The sequence below is a fragment of the Sciurus carolinensis genome, unplaced genomic scaffold (assembly GCF_902686445.1).
Source record: "Sciurus carolinensis unplaced genomic scaffold, mSciCar1.2, whole genome shotgun sequence".
In the NCBI taxonomy this organism is placed as follows: domain Eukaryota; kingdom Metazoa; phylum Chordata; class Mammalia; order Rodentia; family Sciuridae; genus Sciurus; species Sciurus carolinensis.
Window position 1 is genome coordinate 642,594 of NW_025920116.1, and position 23,975 is coordinate 666,568.

A 23,975-nucleotide genomic window follows, 5' to 3' on the forward strand; every position below is an offset into this window, starting at 1 on the left:
AATGAGATAGGTGTGTTAAAATCACCAGTATTTCTGTGCTGTGATCTATTTCATTCTTGTAATTGAGAAGGATTTGTTTGACATATGTAGATGCTCCATTGTTTGGGGCATAAGTATTTACAATCAATATGCATTGTTGCTGTATAATTAATTCCCTTCTATAGAATGAAATGACCTTCTTTGTCCCTTCTGATTAACTTTGGCTTGAAGTCCACTTTATCTGATATGAGGAAAGAAACCCCTGCTTGTTTGTGCAATTCATTTGAGTGATATGATTTTTCCCATTCTTTCACCTTCAGTCTCTGGATGTCGTTGCCTATGAGGTGAGTCTCTTAAAGATAGCATATTTTTGGGTCTTCCTTTTAATCTGATCTACAATTCTTTGCCTTTTGATTGATCAACTTAGACCTTTAATATTCAAGGTTATTACGGAGATATGTCTTGTATTCCTAGTCATTTTGGTTTATTTCTGGCTTTTAATTTGATTTAGATTATTTTTTCACTATTCCTTTAGGGTAGTTCATCCATTTGCTGCTTTTCACTTTTTTTTTTTACTTCATCCTTATGGAATATTTTATTAAGAATATTCTATAGTATAGGTTTTCTGAATGTAAATTTTTTTAACTTGTGTTCATCATGGAAGATTTTTATTTCATCTTCAAATCTTAAAATTCATTTTACTGGACATACAATCCTTGGTTGGCAAGAATTTTATTTCGGAGTTTGAAATATGTTGTTCCATGACCTCCTCACTTAGAGGGTCTAGGTTGAGTAATCAGGTGATATCCAAATTGGTTTTCCTGTATACATAAACTGCTGTTTTTCTTTCACAGCCATTAAGATTTTATCCTTATGCCATATTATAGTCACTTTCATTATAATGTGTCTTGATGTGGGTCTGATGTAGTTTTGTATATTTGGTGTCCTGGAAGCCTCTTGTATTTGATTTTTCATTTCATTGTTTAGGTCTGGAAATTTTTCTGACATTTTGTCATTGAAAAGATTGTGCACTCCTTTGGTTTGTACCTCTGCTCCTTCTTTTATTCCAAAAACTCTTAAATTTGGTCTTTTTATGTTATCCCATAATTCTTGGAAGTTTTGTTCATGGATTCTTACCAACTTCTCTCCATGGTCAACTGTAATTTCAGTATTATATATTTTGACTTCATCATCTAAAGTTGTCTTCCAAATAGTCTAATCTAAATTACAAATTCCATAGAATTTGTAATTTGATTTTTTAATTCCTTCATTTCTAGAATCCCTGCATGTTTTTTTCATAATCTCTAACTCTTTATTGAAGTGATCTCTCACTTCCTGTATTTTTTCTTTGATTTCCCTCTTTATAGCACTCTTTACTTCACAGATCAGATTAACTATGTACATTCTAAACTTTTTCTTGGACATTTCTTCTATTGTGTTGTCAGTGACTTCTCTTATTGGGGCATTTGGTTTGTTTGTGGTATTTTGTACTCTTGTTTTTTTCATGTTTCTTCTGTGTTTTCCCATCAAGTTGTATGGATATGAGGCAATACAGGTTCTACCCAGTAGACCTATATTGTCACTGAAGATTTTCAGTATCCCACCTTTAAGAGTGAGACCAATATCAACAACACCCAGTGCAAATAATGTACAGCCTCAAATCTCATAGCTCCCAGCAAGGCCTCCACTTCCCTCTTGCTATAAACAGAATTGATGAGTTCAATCACTGTCCACAATAAAAACAGAAAATTTGCCAAACAGATTTACAATCTCAAATATTGGGTTGGAGAAAACAGAAACAATCCAGGACATGGTGTTCATGAGGGAGAAAGAGAGAAGCCAGAAGCAAAAATTCCTGGGAAGAATGGAAGAGGAACCAACATAGATTGACTGTTAGGTGAAGAAAAGGTAAAAAGGGAATCTTGGTAGACATACAAGTAAGTGGAAGAATACATATAAAGAGAAAAAAAAATAGAAGAATATACAGCAGAACTGCAAAACACCATGCAAATAGATCACCATCTTCAACAACTAATGCACAAAAATATGTGGAGACCTCTGCAGCAGCGGCCTAGGTATTACTTTTAACCATTTATCTTTGCACTTAAAGCTTTCTGCTAAATGCAGGCCTACTGCCTGAATATCATCTGTTAAAAATGTGAATAAAAATGAGAAAAATCATTTATAGAAGGTGTTCCACATTACATTAACCAATATTGCTTGTCTCACTTAAATTTGCACAATACACACACAATTTCTAAGAATTACAGATATTAATGGAATCAAAATTATCTCTCACTCATACAGTTGCAAGTCAGATTTCAAAATATGTACTCATTTGCTTTCTTCTATTGGATGCTGTTTCATCAGTAATAGCATTTTACTTTCCAAGGTAATTCAGTTTTCCAAAAGCAAACTGTGCATTCTTTTTTGTTTCCTTAAATTGAATTTTTGTAGAAAATAATGAATTCTGTTCTTTTCTACACTGAAAATTTCACCCTTGAATTAGTACTGCAATAAACTGCTCATCAAATCATTAATATTGATGATTAAAGTTAAAATTTTATTGAAAGAAATATTAGTGACTTCCCTGTTTCAGGATGATTATATCTTTACTTGCTTATGAGCAAACACTCTGTTTCTAAATAAAGCCAAATTCACAAGTTCCAGGTAGGCTTGAATCTTTGGGAAAACCATCCAATCCTGTACAAACAGGAAAGATTAAATATTCTATTCAGTTCCTACAATGACTTCCCTAGTTTCATGAATGTCCTTCAATTAGCAAAATTCCCCACTGAAATATTCATCTACATCTAAGGTAGAACATTTCTACTGCACTAATGGAGGGATGAGAACATTGTTTCTGTGACCAGTGATACATACTTTAAGATTCCCATACAGGAGGAAGTCTACAACTACTCACCTCTGATGTAACACAAAAGAATTAAAAAATATAGGTAAATGGGTGGGTATAGCTATATTTGGCTGAAAGTCTGAGATTTTAACCTCCTTTGTTATTGTAGAAAAATATTTCCTTTTAGAGAATAAGTTAAAAATAATATCAAGGAAAATATGTTCTCTGAAAAACTTTTTAAAACTTTGTACTATTAAAGCTATTTTAAGATCTGGAAATCATAACGTGTGCCTCCAGTACTGCCTTGTGCCAGGTTGTTCCACGCCAGTGTGTCGGTGGAACTTTGTTACAGTGGCCGTAGGAAACTAATGCAAAAGTGGTGCCATTTTTTTTGACACAATACCTTTATTTTATTTATTTATTTTTATTTTATGTGGTGCTGAGAATCAAACCCAGTGCCTCATGTGCCAGGCAAGCTCTGCCACTGACCCACAAAGTGGCCCTGAAGTGGTGTCATTTTCCACTAGGGATTTTTGTTTGTTGCTGAAGCTGGCATTGGGCACCAAACTGAAGTGGGAGAGAGGCTGGATTGTGTGTGTGCATGTGCATGAGTGTCTGTGGGGTTCCTTCCCCGTCCTGTCCTCACCTGTCCTCTCTTCCTCCTCCTCAGCCTTGTCCCCACCAGCCCCATCTCTCAATGATGCTACTGCCCCTTCTCTTCCTGTGGAAGATGGAGGTGAGGGGGCAGGTGACCCAAGAGGGCAACTGGCCACAAAGGATCCCTGCCCTGCCTCCTCTGGTGGACAGGTCACCCTGCACAGAAGACCTGGGGAGGCAGGCTTTGCAGACCCAATCAGGGACCAGGTCAGAAAAACCCTCCAAGTGACTCCCATTAGGTATGGCCATGAAGACCCAGGACCTTGGCTAGGAAAAAATGGAGCTTAAACTGCAGGTGTGACCTGGCAGAGCCCGAGGATCATGTGAGACTCGGAGGTCATGGACCTGATGTGTGGAGGGGAGAGCTTCCTGGAGAACAACCCCAGGGCTGTCCTTGCCTAGAAGATCAGCCCTCTGCTGGGCTCATCTCGCGGGAGGGTTTTTGGTGAGATAAATACTGCACTAATGTCTCATAATGCTCCCAGGGCTGAGCAGAAATCAAGATAAGGCAGTAAAATCTCTGAAAACAAAAGCAACACAGCAGAGAGGTGAGGTGGAGGGTGTGGCATAGGTGGTGGTGATACGGCCATTCACCGGTGACGAGTTCTGCTCCTTCTAATGTTGAAGATTGAACACCAGAGAAGCACTCCAAGCAAGCATATTAAGCAGGTTTTTTTTAAAGGTAATAATACAGACTTCTTCCTGCAGGAAGAAGGGGACCATGGCTGATGTTCTAAAGTCCCAAGAAGTGTGCTCACCCTACATCTTTTATAGGTTAATGTCTCTTTTGTTCTCCAGTTCTCTCCCCCTTTATCTCTCCTTCATGCCTACATGACTAGGCCTGGTTTTGCATTAAGTGAGAAACCATGGGCAGTGGGAGGGCCAGGGTGATTCAGGCAGATAAGGGTCCAAGGGCATTAATTAGCAGCTCCTTGCTTGCAGTCCTTGATAAAGGCAGGTAAATTTGGTAATCAATGGGCTTCGGAGATCCTTGACATTCCATTCTTCCAGCGGCAGTCTCCACCTTCCAGAGGCAGATGGCTTCATGGCTTCATTTCCTCGAATTGACCCAATTCCCTATTTCTACACTAACTACCTGTCCTTAATTCTGGCTTCAGTGGCAGTCAACTCCATTAAGGTCCCCGGGATTCACTCTCAGAAGCCAGGGTTGATTTACTGAAGTCCTAGCAATCCACAAGTCCCTGGGCTGCTGCAGGTGGGACTTATTTTGGGGCAAAGCAGGAAAGAGAGAAACAGACTAGGGGCAGCTGGCTGGACCTACGTCACCTGGGGTGTGCTGGACACTCCTGGTCGGGCTCTTGGCAGGGACTCCACTGCCACTTCAGGCCCCAGCTTGGCCTTTGGAGCACATGCAGTGCACATGCAGACCAGCCAGGCACCTGCAGGCCACTGCATCCTGGGGACCAGCACAGCTCCATGCCACCTGACTTTGGCTCTCTTGGCCCTGGTCCTGGCTGAAACAGTGTTTAGGCACCCGAGAGCCCACTCTCTTACCTTTGCTGACTGGCCCAGGCCCCGGGTAGGTCACCCAGGCAGGTTGCGTGGCTCACCCTGGCTCGTGCCTACCCAGGATGCCCCCTGGCACTGGCTTCATAGAGTGGATCCAAGCCATCACCCAGAACGTCTCTGACATCACTGTGAAGGTGGACCAGATCCTGCGCCACAGCCTTCTCCTGCACAGCAGGGGTGGGTGCTGGCAGAGGGGTGAGCACCATGCACCCCAAGGCTGCTGCACCAGGTGGGAGTTTCTCGAGGAGGCCTGACTCCTCCCACCACAGCTCACCTGGTTCTTGAGGTCCTGATCCAGGCTCTCAGCAAGGTGACCCAGGGTTCAACCCACCCTGACCTGCCTGAGGGGTCTAAGGACAGAGGAGGCCCCTGGAGTCCTGGTCCCTGGGCTCCAAGAATGAGGTCATCTGGGGAAGGGGCCCAGACCCCCTCCATTCCCCTCCATGGGAGCAGCAGGGGCCTCAGGCCTATCTCTGCCATCCTCACAGAGGGTAGGGGTGTCCTTGTGGGAACTTGAAGTCTTTTGCTGCTCCCGCCAGCTCTTCGCGGACTCTGACCTCCTCTTCTAGCAGGCTGGGGGGTGGAGGAGGGCAACTCAGATCTGGGGACGCCTGGGTCAGGCCATTCAGCTAGTGAGGAAACTCTGGCAGGCAGAGGGGGTGGGTCACTGCTGCCCTGACCCACCAGAGGTCATCCTGTCCCTCCCATCTCTCCCCTGGCTCTTCCCTGGACCCCTGTCCTCAGCATGCTGACCTCTCCGCACAGTTTCTGAAGGTCACTGGGACCAGTGTGAGGTGCCCAGTGACCTCAAGTTCCCTGACTGTGCAGGTGGAGGTGAGACCTGGCTGGGGGTGAAGCATGGCCAGGGAGGTGGCAGCCTGGGAGTCTGACCCTGTGGGCTATTCACTGGCAAGGGCCTCTGCCCAGCCTGTGGCTCCTGGCCCAGGTGCAGCTGGCTGAAACTGACCTCAAGATGTCTCTGCTGGGCACTCTGCATGGCCACCAACCCAGACTCCCCTGGACATCTCCCCCAGGGGCTCAGCACTTTCTTCTGGTAAATGAGCTATGAAATATGTGCCATCGGCAGCCTGATTCCTGACAGCTCAGAGAAGGAACAGTCCTCGGTTGCTCTGTCTCCATTCCTCCTGGCCTGGTCCACGGCTGGACTGAGGGTGCCTCCCAACACATTCCAAGTCTGCCTCTGGCTGTGCGTCCATCCATGCGGGGAGCCAGTGCACAGCTGTAAAGTTCCTCACTGCTTTGAGGAGCGAGCTGTAGTGCTGGAAACCCCCTCCTTAAGGACCACTGTGGGGGTCCTTCCCTGGACCTAGCCAAGTCCCAGTTGGAGACTGCCTGACAACAAGGGACTGAGGCATGAAGGACGAGGCCTGGATGCCCTGCTGCCCCTCCTGGCTCTTTGTCCAGATCTTGGCCCCTGAGTGTCCTGACCTCTCCCAGGGTCCTCCTCTGCCTGGGCCTGGGAGAACAAGACCCTGCCTTCTCTGGAGTCCTTAGTGGCCAGGGCAACTGGCCAGGTCTCTGCCCTTCCTTGCTGTGTCTCTAGGGCACGACACACTGCATGCACCCTGTCCTGGCAGACCTTGGGGTCCTTGGAGATGTGCATGCAAGAGGAGCCTGCAGGGGCCAGGGCTGGTGCTGGCCGCCTGCTCAGACTTGGCCCTCTCTGCAGTGGATGTGTGCCCACTGTACCTCTGACCCCTGCTACACCTTCTTCAGGGTGGACAGCACCAAGTGCTCCTTCCTCAGCTACCTCAGCGAGGTTGAGTGATTCTGCCCGCTGCTGCCCTGGAGGAACTAGAGCACTGTGCAAATGGCCCCCAGACCCCTTCCCAGAGTCCAGGTAGGCCTGGAGGGAGTGGGATGTCCTCCTCAGGCTGGACATTCTCTGTGATAGTGGGAGAGACCTCAGCCCTGCCCAGGTGGAAGGGGGCCATGGGCTCTGCATGAGGTGAACAGATGGGAGGTCAGGGGGACAGTGTCCCTCCACAACCTGGGGTGCTGCTCAGCAAAGCCTGCCTTCATAGGTGGGCTGGGTCTCTGCAGATGCCCTCTCAAGGGACTAGAATAATACCAATAATAACTGTCATTTACTGAGGGCTTTCTGCATGCCAGGCACTTTCTTTGTACCTCAGTCTCCTGGCCATTCTTACGTGATTGCATCTAACAGATGATGAATCTTACTTAGGCTTAGGGTTAAGGGGTTTAATACATATTGTGAGAGGCAGCCCTGTCCCCAGTGTGGCAGGGGATGGGGTTCTGGCTGCAGGTGGGGCCTGGAAGATTTGAGGTCAGGACTCACCTCTAGGCAGTGTTCCGGAGCAACTTGTCTCACCTCCTGGAGCTGATGGGCAATGGGAAGGAGTCCCCGATCTTCATGAAGAAGTGGACCAAGCAGCTCACTGCCCAGTGAGCCACAGCTGTCCAACACCTGGCACAGAAACTTAGGGGCATCTGGAGGGACCAGAAGCAGGTGTGTAATTCTCTCAGGGAACAGAGCACTGAGAGCTTGGGTGATGCTCTCAGGGCATCAGCTTCTGAGCAGGCACAGAGCTGGCCCTCAAGCTAGTGGCACTGGATTTCTTTGCATATGATCCAGAGGGAGAGAGGTGGGGATGGCTGGATCATGGTGGTGCAGGTGAAGCCCTTTGCCCTTTGCAGAGCTGGGGAAGGACAAGGCCCTGAGGAGTGCTTTGTGCTGTGTAGACAACTCATTCGGATCAGACAGAGAAGTCATGGCTTCCACCTAGAATTTTCAGAGTAACAGTCTATTTCGGGAAGACTTGTGGGTCCATCCATTCATCTGCCTGTCCACCCGTCTGTCCATCCATTCCATGCACTAGAGAATTACATGACTCTGTCTCACCCTGGTTGTTTCTCTGAGTCCCTCTAATTTCATGAACTCTCTGGTCTATGTTAACTGTTGTCCACCTGGAACGTAACTCCTTGCATCACGATACCTGGTGTGGGTACCTTGGCATCCAAAAGTGACTGCCTGGGCCAAACCTGGAGACAGTGTCTGCTGCCACTGGTCTCCCAGCTGGTGAGCTGGGGTGGGAGGGTCAGAGGTATGCTGCTCTTCCTTGCCAACCCCATGCCCCACATTGTCCCAGATTCTCGTTTACATTGGCTTCCTGACGGAGGAGTCCATGGACATTTTCAGCCCATGGGTGCTGAAGGGCAGGCCTCTAGGGAAGATAGTGCAGTGAGCGGACATCCTGGCTGCTCTCTATATCCTGGGCCACAGCCTGTGGGTCACCATCTCCCTGAAGGAGCTGCAGAGGTGAGTGCTGGGGATAGCCAGTACACTGTGATGGGGCGGGAATGGAGGAAGGAGAAATCCCAGAAGTCCCTGCTCCATGGCAGGTCCCATGGCCCACGGATGCTGGGAGGCTTCCTGACTTTCTGTCAGGTACTGACATACCCAGGTCCCCACTGACCCGCTCCCTACTGCTTCCCCTCCATGCTTACACTCAATCACGTTTGGGACGCACCCAGTAAGTGTGTTTGTACAGTACAGTTCTAACGGTGTCCTGCTCTCCATCTCTGAGCCTGTGTTGGGGGACAGAGTTTGCACTTAGGGGCTGACAAAATTGGCTTGAGGGCCAGGCATAGTGGTGCACCCTGTAATCCAAGCGGCTCCAAAGGCTGAGTCAGGAGGACCGTGAGTTCAAAGCCAACCTCAGCAAAAGCAAGGCACTAAGCAACTCAGTGAGACCCTGTATCTAAATAAAATAGGGTTGGGGATGTGGTCCAGTGGCCAAGTACCCCTGAGTTCAATCCCCAGTACCCCCCTAGAAAAAATTGACTTGAGGGACTGAGGCACATCATGAAGATGGTGGTTTGGGCACACCGTTGGGGGTTTCTACTCTACAGCCATATTCCTTTCTGGGCCTACTGTGGAGGCTGGGGCCATAGGACCTGGAGGATGCTGGGGTGGGTGGGTGATGTCCACTCTTTCTCCTCTGCTGGCTCTCCAGAGTTCCACTCCTGACATCTGTCAGAGGTGGAGGCTCCTGGTACTTGGGAGAGGGTGGAGAAATGGGTTGTGAGTGTGGGAGAAAGGGCGGTGGGTGGAGATTGGGTGCACTGCACTTTTGGGGTGGAAAAATACACATGATTCCCTCCCCTTATCTTTTATATTTATCATGTGATATTTGGTACAGATGAAAGTATGTGGAAACTCTGTGATGATACCAGGAACAGACTGACATCCCACGGTGTTGCCACCCACCATGAGGTGGAGAGGATCACGAGGCTGAGTTTCTCTGCCTCCCCCAGAGGAAACCCATGCCCTGAATTTTGTGATCATACTTTGCTTTTTTTTTTTTTTCAAAATAAATTTTTCCCATATGTGTGTGTCTGTAAACGACATGTGATCTGGTTTGGGTCTGGTCTTCGGCTTTGTGGTGATGGTGACCATGGTGTCCACTGTCCCCGCCTCTGAAACATCCTCTCTCCTCCATTGTGGCTTCAGACTCGTCCCTTCTACCCATGGCTGTCTTCCACTCATTTCCACTGTGTAGAATATTCTACTGCATGAACGTGCCATCCTTATTTATCAGTGTTTGCTGTCTGCAAACATTTTATTCTTGGTTTAAAAATTGGTTTGAGAGCCAGGGCAGTGGCTCATTGGTAGAGCACTTGCCTAGCATGTGTGAGGCACTGGGTTTGATCCTCAGAACCACATAAATATAAATAAATAAAATAAAGGTATTGTGTTCATATACATCTAAAAAAATTTTTATAAAAAATTGGTTTGAGCCAGGCACAGGGGTCCACACATGTAATTCCAGCAACTCTGGAGGCTGAGGCAGGAAGATTACCAGTTCAAGGCCAACCTTGGCAACTTAGTGAGGCCCTGTCTCAAAAATAAAAAAATAAAAAGGTCTTGGGATAAGATTCAGGTGGCTGAGCATCTTTGGGCTCAATCCCCAGTACCAAACTAAAAAAAAAAAACAAATTTGGTTGAACAGTGCGTGCTGTGGTGGACACTCAGGTCCATGTCACTTGGGGTACCTGTGTAAGGGTTTCTCAGGTCAATTGAAGAACTCATCCCCAGGCTGGCAACTGCCTGAGTGCTGGTGTTGACCTCACAGTGTGTTTTAGCAGAACCATCCAGGGACAAATCCTTCAACTGAATACAGCTGAGAGACACATCGTTCTACTGATTCAGTTTCTCTGGGGCCTAGACTTAGATGCACAGTTTCTGGGGTTTAGGGTGTGTGAAAATTCAACTTTATGAGAATATGCAAAACTGGTTTCCACTGTGACTTTGTCAACTGATGGTCCCACCTGTTGGTCACACCCCCATACTTAGGGTGCTGACTTCCTGGGTGAGCTGTACATACATTGCGATGTCCTGCCTGGCCTTGCTTTGCATTTCCTGACAGCCATGAGTGTCCTGTCCTGGCCTTGCTGTTGCTTCTTGTTGGTGAAATGCCCATTCATGTTGTTAGCTGGGTTCTTTTCCTTAATGAGTTGTAGGGTTTTTATATATCAGATATAAATCCCCTGTGAGTTGTGTGTATTAAAAAATCTAATTTGCTTGATTCTTTGTAATTTCCTTATAGTTTTTCCCCTCCAAGGAGCAGAAGTCCTTAATTTTAACATAGTTATCACTCTTTCTCTTCATGGCTAGGTATTTAGTGCTGGGTGGGATTCCATTCCTCCTTCTCTTTGGCTTTTTGATGGGATCTCTAGCTTTGCCCCAGGGCCTAAGTAAGGAAGGCCCCAGAAGACCCCAGAGTCCTTTGCGTGTGAATTCACTTTTCTCTATGAACCCATTAACTTATTCTCAGGTGATTTTCTAGCAGGAATGAGGTTCCTCTCTGAGCCTGCCTTCCATCTTGGTGGCATGTGTTTCTAGATGTCACTTTCTTCTGAAAGGCCCCCAGTTCTGGTCCACAGTGCTGATGCTCTGTGGCATAGAGGAGACTGTGGATGGGGACAGTGCCATCAGCAGTCTCAGGTCACTAGGGCCCCAGGAGCTCCAGTCTAGGGCAGCAGCTCAGCCTCTGCAGTTCTTACCTACCAGGAACCCAGGTAGGATGTCCTGTGGAGCAGTAGTGCCAAATTCAGAGAAGAGGCTGGGTCTGGGGTGTGTTGAGGGGGCCACTCAATGAACTAGTGGTTGGAAGGATTTTATCCCTGAGACCTGGAATTCACCCGCTGGAGTTAATAATGCACTTGTCTCTGGCAGGCTCAGTGAAGATGAATTAGTGAGGTGCTGGGTGGGGTCAGTGAGGTACGAGTGGGGCAGGCCCCCGAGGAAGTGAGTGCAGCAGGGAGCAGGTGCAGCTTGGAGCAGGTTCTGGAGGAGGAGGTGCCCACTGTGAAATAGTCCCTCCTGCTTCTGCTGGCCAAATGTCACCAAGCCCCCAGGCTAGCAGCCAGGTGGGTAGCTGTCCCTGAATGCCAGTGCTGAAACTGGACAGCTTCTGGGTCTGGGCTTGGGTTCTTGCACTGTGGCATCTTATCCACAGGTCCTGCTCTTCATGTGGTGCCGGCCACTTCAGAGAAGATGTGTGCCTGCCTGCCTCCCGCCAGCACCCACTGCTGCACCTGTGCTCTGCCCACCCCCACTCCCTCCAAGCAGAGAGCTTGGAGGGTGATCCGATGCTGTCCTTGGAGCAGAGGCTGCTCAGGTGGCCAAAGTTTGCCAAGAACGATAAGGAAGTCTTTTCCTGGCCTGGAGGCTTCCTGCAGGAAGTCTGATGGGGTGGGGATGAGGAGAAGGCAGAGGAAAAGGGACCCAGGGTCAGGGAAGCTGGGACTGTGGCTAACCAGGGTCAGTCTGCCTCAGGCACAACAGCAGGCACAGTTTTGTGGGTCATCAGAGACCCTAAGATGCAGTGGGAGTCCTGAGGGTGTCTGGAGTTCCTCTTGCCAGCCTCTGCCATAGCTTGGTGGGTAGGGAGCATCTATCAGGATCACTGCCCTAGCCCAGCTGCAGGTTAGAGGAAGTGGTGTTTGGCAAAGGTCCTCGGCCGATCCTCCTGTCTGATTGGGCAGGGTCTGGGCCAGAGAGTGTGCTTTTGTTACTGCTCCCTGGAGGAGAGGATCGTGCTCCTGGTAGCCCAGCAAAACACCCAGGGGATCATCCTGCTGGAGAGAAGCAGAGAGCTCAAGAATCTTTGAGAGGCAGGGACTTCTCATTCTCAACCTCCACCCTATCCTTACATGCCCAGAGCATGCCAGCCTTCTGGCTGCTCCCTAGAACCTGGGATGGCTGCTATTGCCCATCCCAGGGCCCAGGCAGTGACTACACTTGGGAGACCCTGGAGAAGATGCCCAGACTTGACGATGCCTCTGCTGCTATCCCATCACAACTCATGATGCACCTGTGTGTAAACATGTATGCACACACGCACACCCACACACACGTCCCTACACACAGGGCACATGCACGAACATGCTCAGGCAGCCTCCATGCACACACTCACATGCACACATGTGCAAATGCATGTTCTCACACTTGCATGTGGTACCTTGTGCACGACCCCATACACACATGCACACACACCGCCCCCACAGTCCACAGAGAACCGGTATCTTTTCCCTAAGCCTTCACTTCCTGACAGGCTCCTGCTGATCTAAACTCCCAGAGGCAGGGTCTCCAGGAAGCGGTCACCTCTCTGACTTACCCAAAGCTGTGGGATGCCCTGGCCTGGGTCCCCTGTGGGGTGTAAGTGTGAATGAGAGATCTTGCTCAGACAGGGCAGAGTGGTGCAAACAGCTCAGCCCCCTCCGCGGATAGCCTTAGTAAGATACTTTCTAAATCTGTTACCAGGTGCAATTGAAACACAAGGAAAAGTTTTTAATAATAAGAACAGAGCTGCCTTCCCCAGGGGAATTCTCCGGTTAGGTCTACAAGATCAACTGGGCCCTGAGCCTGGGCTGCAGCAGGACACCCTGAGGGCCTTGGACACAGTCATGTTGGGCCCCTCTCTTGGCCTCTCTGATTTAGCAGATGTGGGGGTTGATATGTTAATGACCCCCAGGTGATTACAATGAACACCGGAGAGTCGAGGGTGGAAGAGCCGGAGGCTGGGGTTTTCTTGGCAATCTCCCCTTTACACCATCTGGCTGGCTGTGGGGTTGGGACACTGTGGAATATGAACTGGTCTGCATGATGGGTGCAAAGGAACTGTCCTTATGTCCCTGGTGCAGGGCCTGCAGGGTGGGACTATAGCCTGGGGTGCAGCTCAGGCCTAAAAGATTTGCAGAGTGAGGATTCCTCATGCATCCTCTGCACTCCTGAGGCTCCCAGAATGCCCTTGGTGGCAGGAGCTGTGGGCCGCTGGGAGTGAGGTAAGTGCAAGGAGGGTGGGCCAAGGAGGCCCCGTTGGAGGTGGCCCAACTGGGGGAGTCTCTTGTGCGTCCTTCCCAAGGGGATTGGGAGCGACCTGCTGGCCTGGAGTGAACTCCCTGCCATGCTCTCTTGAATACACAATGCTTTCTTCCTTTTTTAAAGGAGGGATATATGTCCCCATAGTTGGAGGGTGTTATGGGGTGCAACTTAAGAACAGACCAATCACCACTGAGAAGTCCAAATTTGAGAGTCTTTATTAAGCTGGCCAGCTGACTATCTCACACAATGCCCACAAAAATGGCTATTGGGAGAACAGCCCCGATCACAGGGTTGTAGGGGTTCTTATACCAAAAATCACATCAATCATAAGTGTCTGTTGCTATGATTTGAAATTACACATTAACATCATGAGATCATTGACAGAGGGGGAAGTGGGTCAAAATGACCCTTATCTAGGTACAAACTAAAGAATGGTTACTAACATCCACACAATCACTGTTTACATGGTACATTGTTTAGGAGCAAAAGGAGTCAAAAGAGAGCAATTCTTTACTACATAGGAGTTGCCATTGTATATTACTAAACATGTCACACCAAGTAACTGATGATGGGCACAGAGGCAGGGTGTTCCCATGGGAGAAGCTTATTTCCTAAATAACATGGAGTCTCAGAGCAAAATGGAGTCTTTTTAGTCATTTCCCTTAGAGTCTGGCCTATAACATTCTCATGGAGCCAGATCTGTCAGCCCATCACAGAGGGGAGGGAAGCAGAGGTGAGGCCAGGGCAGAGGCTAAGCTGTGAAGGCCTCAGCACCTTCTCTGCCAGGGCCACCTTGATGCTAAATCAGTGTGGGCTTCTCCTGGTATGGGAGACCTAAACCCAGCACGACCTGCATGTGACTCCCCAGGACTGCTGCAGCGGAGACTGTGATGGAGGTCATGCTTTCACCCTTCTGGAGGCCAGAAGCCTGAGGTCTAGGCTAGCAGGGCTCCATCTGAGACTCCAGGGAAGGGTCTGCATCTGGCTCTCTCCTGGTTCCTGGTGGTCATCTGGCATGCTTTGGTGTTCCTTGTCTGGTTGATGTCCCAAGCTGATCTCTGCCCTCATCTCTGCCAGGCCTCCCTGTGTGCAGGTTGGTATCCAAACTTCCCCTGTTAGGTGGACATTGGGCCCCTCAGGCCCTGATTTTAGTTTGAATACTTTGTAAAGATTCATCTCCAGCTGGCTGTGGTGACTCACACCTGTAGTCCCAGTGGTTCAGGAGGCTAAGGCAGGAGGACCGTGAGTTCAAAGCCAACCTCAGCAAAAGTGAGGCACTAAGCAACTCAGTGAGACCCTGTCTCTAAATAAAATACAAAATAGAGCTGGGAAGGTGGCTCTGTGATTGAGTGCCCCTGAGTTTAATCCCCAGTAGAGAGAGAGAGAGAGAGAGATTCATCGCCAAATAGTTCCACTGAAGAACCAGGGGTTAGGACTTCAAATATGAATGGGGGAGCAATGCATCCCATAAGAAGATGGTGACCATTTCGCCTGGGCAGAGAGACCACAGAACACCCACGGGGCCTGTAGGAAGTTGGGAGCAGGCTGTCTAGGAGCAGCACAGGCTGACTTGAAATAGATCAGCGGAAGCAAATGTCCTCCAGTTCTGAGTCTCAGCCTCTGCAACAGAGGTATCACCCTTGGCTGGTGATGACCCATGTGGGAAGACAGCAGAACAGAGACATGACTTGTACATTTGTTGTCGCGTTTTCACAGATGTTCACTGCAGATGTCTTGGCCATGACTAAGCACCCAGGCTGGACGCTGAGCAACTTTCTCTGTTCTTTCTGTTTTGGCGTTTTAATTAAGCAGCTCACTGGAGTGATGTCTGGGCGCAGCAGGGAATCCACGTCTGGCTCTGCTGCTACAAGGTGTCGGGGCGAGGGAATGGTATGCAGGAAGATGCCCTCTGCAGGGATGTCCCACATGCCTGGCCAGTGGGCAGGTGGAGGGTGCTCAGCAGGGACTCCATCCACCCACTGCTGCCCAAGTTGAGGTTCCAATGCCAGGATCCACAGGGGCACTGGAGAGGGAAGTCTTCCCTTCCTTGGGTGCAGAGAATCAGCTGTGCTCATCAGTTTCATCTGCATAATTTCAGGCATCATTAATCGTACATGGCATGAGAAAAAATGATGGGGCTCTTCATCCTTGAGTGAAATTGGGTTTAGTAGAAAATTAGTTGACTTAACTGGCAAATGATGAAAGTTGGAGAGGAGGATGTTTAAACGAGGAGCCGAGAAGGGGACCCTGGGCTGTCCAGTGGGGGCCAGGCTGGCCACTGGTCTCTAGCTTGGCATGTTTATTCAGGGGAAATACCTGGCAGGGTCCCCGGGAATGGCAGTGATGGGGACCACACCTTGTTCCTCCAGGCAGCACAGTTGAACCAGCAGGAGCAGCTTTGAGGTTTGAATCTGGTCAGTTCCAACTGTGACTGACTCCCACCCGTCTGAGCTGGGGCAAAGCTGACCCAGCTGCTGCTGGCCAGTTGGAGCTGATCAGGACCAGACTGAAGTGGGCTGCTCCAGCCAGCCACTGGGAAGTCCTGCCTATCTCAGGGGTTCTGTGGGGTCAGTGTGTCCCTGGAATTCATGTGTTGGAGGCTTAGTCCCCAGAGTTGGATGCTAATGGCATTTGGAATCCATTAGGTCAGCTTTCCTCTCAGTGGCCAAAACATCTGATATCAGCACCTTGAAGGAGGAAAAGTTTATTTTGGCTCATGGTTTCAGAGGTTTCAGTCCCTGGTTAGCAGGTGCCGTTGCTGGGGGCTGAGGTGAGATGGAACATCAAAGCAGAATAGCATGGCAGAGGGGAGCTGTCCCTGGACAGAGGGTCAGGGGGCAAGGGACCTGGACATGCTCCAGTGACAACTTCCTCCAGCTATGTCCCCCTCCCAGTAATGCATTGTCAATGGATTAATCCATCAAACTGATGAATTCACTGATGAGGTCAGAGCCCTCCTTCTCTGATCAGGGCCTATGAGCCCCACCTCTGGGGATTATGCTCACCAATCTGGAGCTTAGCGGGAGGTGATTAGGATGGATGGGAACCTGTGGGCGGGGCCCAAGAGGATGGCTGTATCGGTGGAAGAGAGGCCCCTTAGCATACTCACTCTGTCCTGTCACATGATACTCCCTCCTGTCATGGTGGAAGGCCCCTGACTGGTGCCAAGGAGATGCCATCAGCATGCTCCTAGACTTCCATACTCCAGAACTGTGAGTTAGAGAAACCTCTCTTCTTTCTATGATCACCTGGTCTGTGGTATTCAGTTATAGCAACAGAAAATGGACCAACAGGGATGGGGGCAGAAGAGAAAGCACTGGGGTCCATGTGGAAGACCTTGAGTCAGCTTCAAGCATGTGATATGGCAGTGCCCCATGGCAGCAGGAGGGTGCTGGGCCAGGGCTCAGGGAGGTGTGGAGTGCAGAGGGAACCTTGGAAGTTGAGCTCAAGTGTCAACAAACAACCAAGTGGAAGGGAGGCCAGAGAGCAAAGCCTGGAAACCCACACTCCCAGGCTGAGAGGCAGAGGCCAAGAGGCAAAGCAGAGGGTTGGGACATGGACTCCAGAGAAGATGCTTCTAGGAAGCACTGGAGTCAAAGATCTCTGAGCACTTTGTAGGAATTCATTTTAATTAGGCCCTTCCCACACAGAGAGAAAGAGAGAGAGAATAGTTTGTTCCAGAATTTGAGCAGTACCTGGAGAGATTATTTCTAGCCCTAGACCAAGGGCACACAGAGATATAAAAACCACGTAAGTTTTAGCTTAGAAGGGATCAGGAGGTTTGTCTGAACAACACATTATGGCAGTGGAGGTGAACACAGGAGGGTTCAGTGTCTGGTGCAAGGTCACCAGCAGATGCCTGTGTGCCTGGGGGAGCCAGGGTTTTCTCCTCTGCCTCAGAATTCAGCCTGCTGGTCCCTGGGAGGGCTTCTCTCCCCCCTGGGGTAGATTTTCTCCTCCTCCCTCCTCCCATTTTCCCATCCAACAGTTTGATCTTTTAGCAGAAAGCTGCTAACTTTGACAAGGTAATTGTTCCTAGAATCTTCGGTGTTTATAAATTGCTACTAGAGTAGGGGGGAGGGGATTCTTAAAGGGAATTCCAGGAAACCATGCTACTGAATCCAGCTGACCCGGAGGAAAGAATTGAGCTGTTAGAGGACAGAGTGTGAAGGACCTAGGACCCTGAATGGGAAGGAAGTGAGCAACAGGACATGGTCCTATGACCTCTGCTTTTCCAACAAGGGCCTATGAAGCCACTTGTATCCCTGTTAGGTTGGTGAGGCAGCCCTGAACAGGTGGACAGGAAAGGGACATATGCATGTTAGAAGTCCACGAGTCACAAAACTAAGGCCACAGGAGTCTTATCAGACAGGCAAACATTCATAAAATGGGGGTGGGGTGGCCAATACTCTCTAACCCATAGGTAATGATAACTCTTTAAGGAAACCATTACTTGAAATCACAGTGGATCTTGTCCAAGCAGACAAACTTCTGAAACATGCAACTCTCCCTCAGGCACAGTTAACAATAATCTCAAAGGAACTAGTGGTCCCAGGCCATGTCACCACTATCCCTTACCACTAAAACTATGTCACAACCACCCCTGTGATGGGGTCATCACAACCCTCATGTAGGAAATGCACTAAAGGATAGACCAAGGGATAACTAGCCACTTAAGGGGATACAAGAGAATAGAATGAGGACAAAGGAACTCAAACCCTGTAAAAACCCCCAGTTCTATCAGGGCCTTGCTGTTCTCTTTGGAGATGGTCCAGGATACTCAGAACCTGTACTTCTCACTTGTCTTTCTATTTTGTTCAGATAAACTCTTGCCTGCTACTGTGTGTGACTCCTGTGAAGTCCTTCCTGCAAGATTGCAAGACTGGAAGTGGAGAACATCTGCAGTGTCTTGGGCTCCATGGCAGGTCTCCTTCCCTGTTCAGTAGCCCTGGGACTGCCCTTCAGCTTTGCTAAGAAACAGGGAGGGTAATTAGATGAGTGAAGGCCACCATTTCCTGGGTACTGGGAAATGGGTCACCTCTCGAGTGTCACGGCACCCTCTGAGAAGTCCAATTATTCTCCTTGTTTTTGATGCAAGACAACCAAGCTTTAGAAAGATTGGCTCAATCTTCCCTGGGGTCTGGCTCACTCTCCTGCCCAGGTGTGTTGCTCAGGTACACTTACCACTGCGGACAAAAAGATGACGACTTCCTTCCTACCTTTCTGGTTTTGACCCTCTCCATGTGGCACATCTATCCTGGTTTGTACTCCAAGAATTTTTATTTGCTTTTAACTTTCCAAAAACAATGTGTGAATTCATGTGTCCATGCCTTTGTGTTTGCTGTTCATTTTGCTTCAAGTCTTTTAAGAAAAAAAATCAGAACTCAGAACTAAATTAAAAAGATGATTGTAGGGCCCCTTATGGCCATGGTAGGACAGTGGTCAGGACTCAAGAGCCTGCAGGCCAAATCCAGCCAACCACCTATTTTGTATATAGAGTTTTATTTAAACAGCACATCCACTCATTATAATATTGTCTAGGACTGAGTTTGCACTACAGTGGCTGAACTGAGTAGTTAATATACACATCTTACTGTCCACAGAGTTTAAAATATTTACTGTGTGGGCCTTAACAGAAACAGTTTCCTACCACTGTTCTAGGGGGACTTTACTGCTTTTGATTTACTATTTACTATTGACCAGGTATTTTGTACTAGGCCCTGTTTGTTAAGGTGAACACTGAACTGACAGTTCTGACAAAGAGAAATGCTGGCAGAAAGGGACCTGAAGAGTTAGGTTTCTGTTGCCCTGCAAGGTCACCCGGCTCTGCTGCTGAGTAAGCTGTCTTCCCGACATGCCTTTGTATTACACACTATGTAAAATTCCAATCCTCATGTTCTCTTGTTTACTGATATTTGTTCATCCTACTGATTCTCTCATGAAAAACATTATAAAGCATGATGTCTGCCACTTACACACACATGCTGAAATGCACACATATTTTGAGAATTTTATTTTGACAAGTTCTTTCATCTACTTTCCATGACACTTCACGACTTTGCTGGTTGTCCCCTTCTCTGGGATGTCTTCCCTGAGGACATTACTCCATCCTGTCCTTGTTACTGGACACTCTCTCTGCACCTGAAGGAGTCTGAGCACCTTCTCACTAGCACTGAGTCCCAGTTTTTGAGCAAACATGGGTCTGAGAGGAGAAGGAGCTTGGGTGTGTACAGAGGTGGGGGTGGGGACTGGTGCCGAGGGGTCAAGGACCCCTTTGAAACACCAAAGTGGACTTTTGACCACTATACTCCTGACTTTCTTCATCTCAAGCACCTAACCTCTAACTCTTCAGAACTCTCCAGAGCCCAGGGCTCCAATGGTCCTGGAAAAGCTTTGTGTTGGAGTTAGAAATTGGTTCCTGGCCTTTTAGTCTCTACATAATATACATCTGCATTTGCAAGTTCATTTTGCATGAATGAAAATCTCTAGCAGTTATTATCTTCTAAGATTAGCGTGAATTTCTGGCAGGGAGTGTTCTGGCATCATTTAAGAAAGACTTAGTGTTCAGGCCTGTTCTCCTTTCAGCTGTTTAAATTATTATTCATTCTGCCCATCCCAACCCCAACTTGACACCAAGAACTGCTTGCTGTCACAGCCAACTCCTTTCTTGTGAGTAGTGCAGAGTGCATTGAATAGCAAAAGAGGTTCATTAGCCCTCAGTCTCCACCCAATTGCTGACTCTTCTTTCTGAACTTCAGACAAAGTTTCAAAAAATGTCATTCAAATGATCCCTTCAGTCTATGAGAGATGTCAATAGGGTGAGAGGTGGGAAAATTGGAGAAGGTCTTGGAGAGAGATACCATGATGTGCTTGTTCTCTGTTCTAAGTGCTGGTTCTCTGTTCTAAAGTCAACCATCAGCACAGTGATGGGGGAAAGCGTGAATATTCACTTCCAATGGCAGGCATTTTCAGTTTTGTTAGAGAAGGAAGCCTGAACTAAGGTAGAAAATAACAAAGGATGAATAGGTGTTTGTTGCATTGATTCCAACTCCTGTCACCTTTCAGTTAGATTCAAATGTCTGAGAACCACTTTAAAAACTTTGCAGATTCACAGATTTCAGGTCTGGTCATTCCCACCCTCATGACTCACTCAGTACTGCCACTGTAGACTGGACCCCCACTGGAATGCCATCTACAACTTCCTTGGAGAATTTATAGGCCATAGAGAAAGCAACTAACAAATATTTCTTGCATATATGTGTGAATTATTCCTGTTCCCAAAGGATTTCCATTTACAAAGGGAACATGAGCTTTTTTGCCTACACTAAATTCCATCTGCACAATCTACAAGTAATTGGATCCTGACTCCATGACAAGGTAGACCACACACCCATGGCATCAAGTGAGGAAAACAGTTCCACCACAGTAATGATGGACAACCAATCTTGACAGAATCACTTGGAGACTATTTGTGCCAGAATGAAGGGTCTGGGAGGTTAGGGGATAGGCTGGCTGAGTTGCCTGGAACACACCTGTGCCTGGGCACATGGGCACGTGGGCACATGGGCATGTGTCATTAACATACGGAGTCATCTTGGAAGGGATTCCCACCAGCACTAGGTAGGGCAGCAAGGATGCCCTCATGCCTTAGGTAGACTGGAGTGTTATGTACATGGCCTGACATGGGGCATAATATAGAGCTTTCATTTGAAATTATGTCCCCTCACCTGCTATAGAGCACTATCTTCCTATAACAGGGAAAAGTCATTCAGTCCTCAGAAACAATTTCTCAGAGAGAAGAAAAACAATAAGACTCATGCTCAGATGCCCATGACTGACAGAAGATCCTTTCTGGAGGCAGATGGACTGGTACTGATGTGGGTGGAGGGGAAGAGGGCCCTGACCTGGGTACCAAGACAGAAAGGAGAAAGCGAGGCAATGGAAGGTAGTATTTGCTGATCGACCCTAAATTAGAGCAAGAGAAATTCCTTTGAACTTGAAACAGTTGTTTTAATGGTTTAAAAACTTTTTTGGGGGGAGCCAGTACACAGATAAATGAACTACAGAATTCAGCCCATCCAAGCTCATAGAACTAGACTGAAACTTTTCATTTGTATTGGAGAGTTTAAATTAAAAAAAATATAGAACCACAATCTACCTTGGTCATTACTGTTTTAGCAGTGGGGGAAGAATACTTCTGAGAATCAAAGTTCTAGAACTTGACCACAACTGGTCAGTATGGCATGTCTTGGAGACACAGCCAAGCCTTTCTACCCAGGTGTAAACCAATGCTAATTCATCAAAGCAGTCTTCCTACTGAACCAATAATAAGCCTCAGACTCTTTCAACTCTGTTCTCCAGGCTGCCAGAACTATTGACTGGACTGAGCTCTTGGGTCCAAATCTATTTTCCTTTCTTAGTCAAAAATAATAAAGAGGTTCCACATGTGAATTCTTCAAAAAGTTTCCATCTCTATGCTTTTTTATATTTTTTAATCCCCCTGAAGAGGCAATTTAGGATAGGGTATTTGAGTAGATGTTCAGTAGACCTGTGAGTATTTGATGAAAATTCATGTGAAAGCAGGAACATGCAATTGACCTACTAACAACAGTTCCTGAGAGTAAGGTGAAAGATGCTTTGCCTGGAGATCATAAAAGTACGTTTGCTATGATTGCTCCTTCTCTGTTGCCTCTGGAAAAAATGAGATCCACTGAGGACTTATCCACACAGAGTTCCACCATGTTTAGCAAGAAGGAAATGCAATCTGGACCTGGAGTGAGTTCTCAGGGAAGATAGCCCAGAGGATGTGGCCACTGACTGGAATCTCAGAGGATGAGGATTTAGGGATCAGGGTAGTCTGACACTGAAGGGGAAGGTGTTTCAGGTAGAGGAGAAGGCATAGCAAAGGCCCAGAGACCAGAAAGAGCATGTTGTTCAGGAAGTATTCCTACTCCTGCCCCTCCTCCTGGAGGAGGAGACTCCTGGGTAGAGTCTCCTGGCATGCGACTTGACCTTGGACTGGGAATATGACATGTCTGGGCCATTGTCATGTTATTGGACAAGATGTGAACAGAGACTTAATATATGCTTGTGTAGTCAGGCGTAGGCTCCTCCCTGTTTCCAGTGTACTATGTCTAGGAAAGTTCCAGACCCAACAACAATGAAGTATGTGTAAAGCAGACATGGACTCAACCTCAGTTGAGCTCAGCCCAAACAGCAGGAACTCTCAATTTAGAAAAAGAATCATATGAACTTGATGTAAGCACCAGAACTTGGATGCATATGAGAGCTAAATCCAAATCCATATACTAATTATCTTTTTCCTAGAACTTCCAGGCTTAAGAAAAATCTCTTGAGCCTTTACGTCAGATAATATTGGGTACAATAAGAAAAATGCCAGTTACTGAGATTGGCAACATTTATTTGGTAATGACTTATTAAGCATCCAGTATGTATGCTGCATTGGCAGATCCTGGAAGACAAAAGTTGCCTCTTAGAGATGATTTTTAAAAGATACAGACTTATGTGTAACTTTCTTCAAGTGCACTAGCACCACAAATCTTAACCTCATGGTAACCAGTGTTGAAACAGGCTTTCCTAGGGTGAAATGGAGTTAGCTGTTCTTAGGATCCCTAGATGTGAGAATGAAAATGTTCCAAGAGCCACTGAGGCTATTCAGAGGGAACGTACCAAACCAAACACCAGCACCTGCTGTGGTAGCAGAACGGAGGTTGATTTTCATTTTAACCTCTCCAGGCTCCATGGGGGATCCTCTGTGGTAAACAGAAGCAGAGCAGAGAGCCCAGAAGAGCAGGGCCAAGGGGTGGGGTGAAGAAAGATAATGTTAGGAGGGAACTGGGTCAGATGTCACAGCAACATATCTTCTCCCATGTGCTTTTTGTACAGGTGACTTTGTCCCTCCTTCTCCTGGGAGGGCTTGAGACTGCAGCAGAAGCCAGGATGTTTCTAGAGCTTCATTATAAAAGGCAAAGCAGTTCCCTCTGGCTCTCTTGTGACACCTGCCTTTGAAGCCCTGAGATCCTTGGATGTGTTGGAGGGCCAGGAGGCAGCCCTACTGTGGGGGAAGCCCAGACCATATGGAGGGGCCATCAGCCCCAGCTTAGCTCAGATGGCAGCACCCAGAGTCAACTGTCAGACCTGGAGTGAAGATGGCTCTAGGTGACTCTCCCTCCCAGGTGCCAGTTCCCAGCCTTGCTGCAATTCTAGAGAGGGCACCAAACAGTCAGATGTGGGGACAAGTTGACCTGTTGTGTTCCTTCTAATCTACAGAATCCAGAAATAATGGCTGCTTTGTCTCAGTAAGTTGGGGGTTGTCAGCTCTTTTGCTGTAACCAAAAGACCTGACAAGAACAATTTTATAGGAGGACAAGTTTATTTTGGGTCTCATGGTTTCAGAGATTTCAGTCCATATACAGTCAGCTCCATTGCTCTGGGTCCTGGGGTGAGGCAGAACATCATGGCAGAGGGGCATGGTGGAGGAAAGGGTTCAGGACATGGTACAGGGGGCGGGGGAGAGAGAGAGAGAGAGAGAGGGAGCTCCTCTCACCATAGATTAAACATAAA

At 47.9% G+C, this 23,975-nt stretch overlaps 1 pseudogene; it reads left to right on the plus strand.

Moving 5' to 3' along the window:
• Nucleotides 1-5,079: 5,079 nt before the first annotated feature.
• LOC124973572 (alpha-1,6-mannosylglycoprotein 6-beta-N-acetylglucosaminyltransferase B-like) overlaps nt 5,080-23,975 on the plus strand; it is a 52,142-nt pseudogene continuing 33,246 nt past the window's right edge.